The sequence below is a fragment of the Dermacentor andersoni genome, unplaced genomic scaffold (assembly GCF_023375885.2).
Source record: "Dermacentor andersoni unplaced genomic scaffold, qqDerAnde1_hic_scaffold ctg00000516.1, whole genome shotgun sequence".
Lineage (NCBI taxonomy): Eukaryota > Metazoa > Arthropoda > Arachnida > Ixodida > Ixodidae > Dermacentor > Dermacentor andersoni.
The window spans coordinates 47,501-55,367 of NW_027315200.1; the positions used below are offsets into that span (position 1 = coordinate 47,501).

The 7,867-nt window shown below is 59.0% G+C and overlaps 2 non-coding genes across 2 annotated transcripts; both read right to left on the reverse strand.

Annotated features, from left to right (window-relative positions):
- Nucleotides 1–502: 502 nt before the first annotated feature.
- On the reverse strand, nucleotides 503–655 carry LOC140214618 (5.8S ribosomal RNA). The gene has a single exon (XR_011891555.1). It is a non-coding gene; the product is annotated as a 5.8S ribosomal RNA (ribosomal RNA).
- Nucleotides 656–2,229: 1,574 nt separating this feature from the next.
- LOC140214613 (small subunit ribosomal RNA) lies at nucleotides 2,230–4,044 on the reverse strand. Its single transcript, XR_011891550.1, has one exon. It is a non-coding gene; the product is annotated as a small subunit ribosomal RNA (ribosomal RNA).
- Nucleotides 4,045–7,867: the final 3,823 nt, after the last annotated feature.

Sequence of the window (7,867 nt, forward strand, 5' to 3'; positions counted from 1 at the left end):
CATTCCTGCGACGAAGCCCGGAAGGGCGCCCACACAGCTGCGGTGACGTGAACGAGCGACCAGCTCTGGAGCTCGACGTACTTCGAAGGCAAACAGCGCAAATTGCGATCGCGCTGGCTTTGCGCACGGCGCGGGAATCGGCCGGCGTTTCATTCCCACGTTTTCCGTGCACGCAAGCGTGCGCTTCCGACTCTCTCGCAAACGTGCGCGCTACATGGCAACAGACGTTCGCGCCTCGTGCTTGGACCGCTCTTTCCCTGCAGGTATCCGACTCCATCCTGCGGCGGTCTTACTAGAGGCGCGCACTCGTCACGCTGCAGTAGTATTGCCTCGTTTCCGTCTTTTCGAAGAATTGGCACAACGGTTTGCCACCGTCTCCCTCTCGTGAGGCCGCTGGCGCGTGGCTTTAGCGCTCAACGTACTGTCCATGATGCCGACGCGGTCAAAACGAGTCGACGGACGCACGTTCCCTGTGCGCCGAAGTCTCTCTTGATATGTGATCCGACCCTCAGACAGACGAAGCCAAGGGAAGACCCAAGGCCGCAATGTGCGTTCAAAGAATCAGTGCTCAGTGTGTCCTGCAATTCACACCAAGTCTCGCAGCTGGCTGCGTTCTTCATCGACCCGAGAACCGAGTGATCCACCGCTTAGAGTCGTGAAAAATAGTTTGTTCAATTCAGTACAGTACAACCAGGGTTTTAGGCACGTGGCGTCTCCCTGTGTGTGGTTTCGAAGAGCGCCTTTCGGCGTGCGCTCCTCCAGTCTCGCTCTTTCGGCGGCCGCGTCTCAGCAGCTGAAAGCCTAATGGCACTCCACTCCTGCTACTCGCGCGTGTGTTTTGCGCCCACGCCTTCCTCGCTTGCCCTCGAGGCACCTTATGCCGTTTGCGCGCACTCGAAGCCGGTTTTACCTGCCAACCATCCACCGGACCCGTGTGTCTCGTGTGCACGTTCACATCGCTCCACTAAAAATTGCAAAGAGCGACAGAGCCATGATTAGGGCTAAGCCGCTGTGGAGTCTTTAACGGCTACACGGCCACGGGCAGGGCTTCACCCCCATCGACGTGCTTCGCTTCAGTCAGCAGTAGGTTCATAGAAGGGCCTCAAACACACACACACTTTCGCATCGGCAGATCGCCGCAGCATAACCGCTGTTGATCCAACAGCCTACTTGAGACGAAAGACAAGAGCCCGGCGCGCGTACTCGCGCAGCTCTCCAAAACCACTCGGCCAGTGCCAGGGACGGCTCCCTGCGCCGGCGCCACAACAAGTCTACTTGAGGCGGAAGACGAAGCCAGCAAGGGCCTGGCCGCAAGTGCGTTCGAAACCGGGACTACAGTCCCTCGTCTGTCCGTACTTCCTCTTTCGACGTGCGGCGCCTTCCCAAAGCGCACAAGTCCGCTAACCGCAGAACGCTTCCGACGTAGCAAAGCCGCGTTTCCTTCGGTACTTCGCAGCAACGCCGCCTTTCCCTCGGCGGCGGGCGAATAGCCTGCAGACGTCGTCGCATTAAACCGCGATCTCGACACCTCGCGCGTCACGAGCAGGAGCCGACCGGCAGCCTCCGGCCCTTTCGGACTCGGTGGCATTTGCCGCGGAGGACGGGAGAGCACTTTAGGCCACGGTTCCTTCCGTACTTGGCAGCCGCACCCTCATACCGACAGTTCCATGACCGACCGAGCGCCACACCGTTCCTTTAGTACTTGGGTGGCAACAAAGTCGGGTCGTTACTCCATACTCGCCGCAGGAAGCGACCGGCAGCCGCCAGCCTTTTCAGACTCGGCAGCGTTTGCCGCGGAGGACGGGAGAGCGCTCGCACCACGGTTCCGTGTGTGTACTAAGCGGCAGCGGCATTAGCTCTCGACCGTCAGTTCCTTGACCGACCGCACGCTTCGCCGTTCCCCTCGTACTGGGCAAAGCAGCAGGTCGGGTCGTCTTACTCCCATTCCGCGCAAGAGCGCCAAAGCGGACAGAAAGCCCACCCAGTGTGCGTTACGCCGTTTCTACCCGCGGGCGCGGCCAAGCCAACCGTCCAAGGTTGCAGCCGGCGTCCACTGGGCGCAACAAATTTGGCACGGGGCGCCCCTCAAAATTCAGGCAGTCCCCGGCATGTTCGGGTATAGCCGTCCCCGCGTCCAAGCGGGGCCAGCGGCGGAAAGCGTCGGGCGCAGCGAGCTGCTTCACCCACACGGGGTAGAAACAATGGCGCTCGCCACCCTTCACAATCCGGTAATGATCCTTCCGCAGGTTCACCTACGGAAACCTTGTTACGACTTTTACTTCCTCTAAATGATCAAGTTTGGTCATCTTTCCAACAGACCGGCGCAACCGAAAGGCCGCGCCGGACATCGGTCCGAAGACCTCACTAAATCATTCAATCGGTAGTAGCGACGGGCGGTGTGTACAAAGGGCAGGGACGTAATCAACGCGAGCTTATGACTCGCGCTTACTGGGAATTCCTCGTTCAAGGGGAACAATTGCAAGCCCCTATCCCAATCACGAAAGAAGTTCCACGGGTTACCCAGTCCTTTCAGACAGGGATAAAGACACGCTGCTTCCTTCAGTGTAGCGCGCGTGCGGCCCCGGACATCTAAGGGCATCACAGACCTGTTATTGCTCTGTTTCGTGCGGCTAGGAGCCGCTTGTCCCTCTAAGAAGGTTGTAAGGTGCTGGGAACCCCGCACCTATTTAATAGGCTAGAGTCTCGTTCGTTATCGGAATTAACCAGACAAATCGCTCCACCAACTAAGAACGGCCATGCACCACCATCCACCGAATCAAGAAAGAGCTCTCAATCTGTCAATCCTCCCAGTGTCCGGGCCGGGTAAGTTTTCCCGTGTTGAGTCAAATTAAGCCGCAGGCTCCACTCCTGGTGGTGCCCTTCCGTCAATTCCTTTAAGTTTCAGCTTTGCAACCATACTTCCCCCGGAACCCAAACACTTTGGTTTCCCGGAAGCTGCCCGCCGAGTCATTTGAGTAACTCAGGCGGATCGCTGGTTGGCATCGTTTATGGTCAGAACTAGGGCGGTATCTGATCGCCTTCGAACCTCTGACTTTCGTTCTTGATCAAAGAAAACATTCTTGGCAAATGCTTTCGCAGTAGTTCGTCTTGCGACGGTCCAAGAATTTCACCTCTAGCGCCGCAATACGAATGCCCCCGTCTGTCCCTCTTAATCATTACCTCGTATTCCAAAAACCAACAGAACAGAAACGAGGTCTTGTTCTATTATTCCATGCAAGTTTATTCAGGCGACTCGCCTGCGTTGAGCACTCTAATTTTTTCAAAGTAAAAGCACCGGCCTTCTCGAGGCACACAATGAAGTGCACCAAGAAAGGACCGGCATGATGTTCAGTCCGAGCCGTCGCATCGGGTAGATGCACTACTCGTCTGGAACTGAGATCCAACTACGAGCTTTTTAACCGCAGCAGCTTTAGTATACGCTATTGGAGCTGGAATTACCGCGGCTGCTGGCACCAGACTTGCCCTCCAATTGATCCTCGTTAAAGGATTTAGAGTGTACTCATTTCAATTACGGGGCCTCAAAAGAGTCCCGTATTGTTATTTTTCGTCACTACCTCCCCGTGCCGGGAGTGGGTAATTTGCGCGCCTGCTGCCTTCCTTGGATGTGGTAGCCGTTTCTCAGGCTCCCTCTCCGGAATCGAACCCTGATTCTCCGTTACCCGTAACAACCATGGTAAGCAAGTAACCTACCATCGAAAGTTGATAAGGCAGACACTTGAAAGAAACGTCGCCGGCTCGTGGCCATGCGATCAGCACAAAGTTATCCAGAGTCACCACACAATACGGGCCGAAACCCGATCGATCTTGGTCTAATAAAAGCACCCGTCGCCCAAAGGGCTTCAGGCTCACTGCATGTATTAGCTCTAGAATTGCCACAGTTATCCAAGTAGGAAGAAACGATCTAAGGAACCATAACTGATTTAATGAGCCATTCGCGGTTTCGCCTTATTTCGGCATGTACTTAGACATGCATGGCTTAATCTTTGAGACAAGCATATGATTACTGGCAGGATCAACCAGGTAATCGTTCAACTGCGCGTCCAGCCTTTCAAGCAGGCCGGACGCCGTTTTTGCGATGCCGAGGCCACCTTCAGGCGCCCCAACACGCTTCGTTCTCGCAAAGGGTAGCACTTTGCACAGTCCGAGACGACGGCGTTCGAGCTCGCTACGGCGCCCTCCCCGCAGGGCCGGGTATCGCCACGCGGCAAGAAGCACGCAACATTCTCGATAGACCGGTTGTGTCGACTCGATCGCGGCTTGCGGTTTCTCTCGAGCCCGCAGCACTGGTGGACCGACCGACACTTGCAACGTAGCCGAGACGGCAAAGCCGCTAGGCGACGGGTCACGCCCGCGCCTTCGGCGCTTTCGTATTTGATTCGTCCGAGGACGATGCGGAACACACTTCGATATCGTGGAAAAAGCGTCGTCCGACAACCAGCCCCTAACGCATCAAGCGGATGAGGCTGCAGACGTCAGCTGTGGGATCCACGGGAGCGATACCGGGGACACGCTTGACGGGCACGAAGCCCGCCGCATATCAAACACCCAGGTCGCTTTGGGGGCGACTGCTCTCTGGGACCCCCATATAATAGCAGCGATAAGTACCCAGACCTCCATGGGGCCGTACTCGTGCCACTTTCGACGAGCGTTTGGCGAAAATCGTGCCGCCTCGTAACGCCGCGAGCAAGATTGAAAGCTTACGTCGGCAGCACAATGCCGAAGTCGTGAAAGCGCAGCGCGTCTACCGAATGCGCGAACGGCAATTTCTCGCTAATGGCCAGTACGGTTTCCTGCACAATTGCCTTTCTGTCGCCCTACGGGGCCCCCGGCCGATCGATTCGAGGCACGCTAGCACGGCCCCTTCGCCATTTCCGAGCACGAGTGCGAACAGTGCGGGCGGCGTGCTCGACGCCCCGGCTGACGTCGTTTCGGACTTTGTCTCTTCGCGTGCTCGCGGCAACGCCGCGGCCAACGACGACGTCTGCGCGGTTCTTTGCCGGTTCCCGGCGTGCTATAGTGCAGCCCTCTGCAGGGTGACACCGGCTCCGTCGTGGCCGTGCGGCGGCTTGTACGCAAAAGTTGCGTCAAAGGCGTCGCGCTCGCGCCGCCCCGGCACACGCGGTTTCGGACTTTGTCTCTTCCAGCGCTCGCGTAGTCGTGGGCACGATTGTCGACTTCGGAACGGTGCGCGGACACCGCCACGAGCACGCGCAAGACGAAAATCGCACTACGGTACAATGTCGGCCGGGGCCCTACGGCCCCTTACAGTAGCAGCGATAAGTGCCCAGACCTCCATGGGGCCGTACTCGTGCGACGCGGCGGCGTACTGCGCCGAGCCGAGCGCCAATATTTGGCTTTTGCAGGGCGGATTCGAGCTCTGGCGATTGCCGCGGTACCGCCGCTCACCGATTCAAGGCACGCTAGCGCGGCCCCTTCGCCATTTCCGAGCACGCGTGCGAACAGTGCGGGCGGCGTGCTCGACGCCCCGGCTGACGTCGTTTCGGACTTTGTCTCTTCGCGTGCTCGCGGCAACGCCGCGGCCAACGACGACGTCTGCGCGGTTCTTTGCCGGTTCCCGGCGTGCTATAGTGCAGCCCTCTGCAGGGTGACACCGGCTCCGTCGTGGCCGTGCGGCGGCTTGTACGCAAAAGTTGCGTCAAAGGCGTCGCGCTCGCGCCGCCCCGGCACACGCGGTTTCGGACTTTGTCTCTTCCAGCGCTCGCGTAGTCGTGGGCACGATTGTCGACGTCGGAACGGTGCGCGGACTACGCCACGAGCACGCGCAAGCCGAAAATCGCACTACGGTACAATGTCGGCCGGGGCCGTACGGCCCCTTACAGTAGCAGCGATAAGTGCCCAGACCTCCATGGGGCCGTACTCGTGCGACGCGGCCGCGTACTGCGCCGAGCCGAGCGCCAATATTTGGCTTTTGCAGGGCGGATTCGAGCTCTGGCGATCGCCGCGGTACCGCCGCTCACCGATTCAAGGCACGCTAGCGCGGCCCCTTCGCCATTTCCGAGCACGCGTGCGAACAGTGCGGGCGGCGTGCTCGACGCCCCGGCTGACGTCGTTTCGGACTTTGTCTCTTCGCGTGCTCGCGGCAACGCCGCGGCCAACGACGACGTCTGCGCGGTTCTTTGCCGGTTCCCGGCGTGCTATAGTGCAGCCCTCTGCAGGGTGACACCGGCTCCGTCGTGGCCGTGCGGCGGCTTGTACGCAAAAGTTGCGTCAAAGGCGTCGCGCTCGCGCCGCCCCGGCACACGCGGTTTCGGACTTTGTCTCTTCCAGCGCTCGCAACCATGTCGGGGCCGACGCCGACGACTGCGTGGTGTTTCAACGATTGCCGGCGTGACACAATGCAGCTGCGTGCGGGATGCCAGCGATTCCGTCGTGTCCGTGCGGCGGCTTGTACGCAAAAGTTGCGTCAAAGGCGTCGCGCTCGCGCCGCCCCGGCACACGCGGTTTCGGACTTTGTCTCTTCCAGCGCTCGCGTAGTCGTGGGCACGATTGTCGACGTCGGAACGGTGCGCGGACTACGCCACGAGCACGCGCAAGCCGAAAATCGCACTACGGTACAATGTCGGCCGGGGCCGTACGGCCCCTTACAGTAGCAGCGATAAGTGCCCAGACCTCCATGGGGCCGTACTCGTGCGACGCGGCGGCGTACTGCGCCGAGCCGAGCGCCAATATTTGGCTTTTGCAGGGCGGATTCGAGCTCTGGCGATCGCCGCGGTACCGCCGCTCACCGATTCAAGGCACGCTAGCGCGGCCCCCTTCGCCATTTCCGAGCACGCGTGCGAACAGTGCGGGCGGCGTGCTCGACGCCCGCGGCTGACGTCGTTTCGGACTTTGTCTCTTCGCGTGCTCGCGGCAACGCCGCGGCCAACGACGACGTCTGCGCGGTTCTTTGCCGGTTCCCGGCGTGCTATAGTGCAGCCCTCTGCAGGGTGACACCGGCTCCGTCGTGGCCGTGCGGCGGCTTGTACGCAAAAGTTGCGTCAAAGGCGTCGCGCTCGCGCCGCCCCGGCACACGCGGTTTCGGACTTTGTCTCTTCCAGCGCTCGCAACCATGTCGGGGCCGACGCCGACGACTGCGTGGTGTTTCAACGATTGCCGGCGTGACACAATGCAGCTGCGTGCGGGATGCCAGCGATTCCGTCGTGGCGGTGCGGCGGCTTGTACGCAAAAGTTGCGTCAAAGGCGTCGCGCTCGCACCGCCCCGGCACACGTGGTTTCGGACTTTGTCTCTTCGAGCGCTCGCAGCGATGTCGAGGCGATCGCTTACGTCTGCACGGTTTCCGGTGTGCTACAATGCAGCAGTCTGCCGCACTACACCTCTTGGTTGCCGAGGCCAGCACGGCAATTTACTGAAGCGAGCGCATTGCGCCCAGGCGGCAGCGGACTTTGTGCTTTCGGGAGTGCTCTTGCTGTAAAATTTGAACGGCTGCAGCTGCGCGAAGCAAGTGTACCTATTTTCACTCTCTCTCTGTCTGCCTTTGAGGCGACTGTAATTTCACTTTAAACGCAACTGGAGGCGGGAGCAACCTGATGAGAGTAGGTGGACTTCGGTACATGTTGTAATTTAGAAATTGCTTTCAAGCTTTGAGGACATACACCTTCGCGCCATCTGCTTTCCCCGTCTCTTGGCACTTTATAGTATGTGCTGCATGCTCTGCATTCCAAAGAAACACGCCTGTGTCTCTCCCTCTCTCACGTTCTTCTTCTTTTTGTAGCTGCTGTTGTAGAAGATGCTATGCTCTTTAATCGCTGTAACATAGAGTGCTTGCACAAGCCAACAACTGTTGCGCGTTTTTTTTTTTTTTTTTTTCTCTTCCAAGACGTTTCT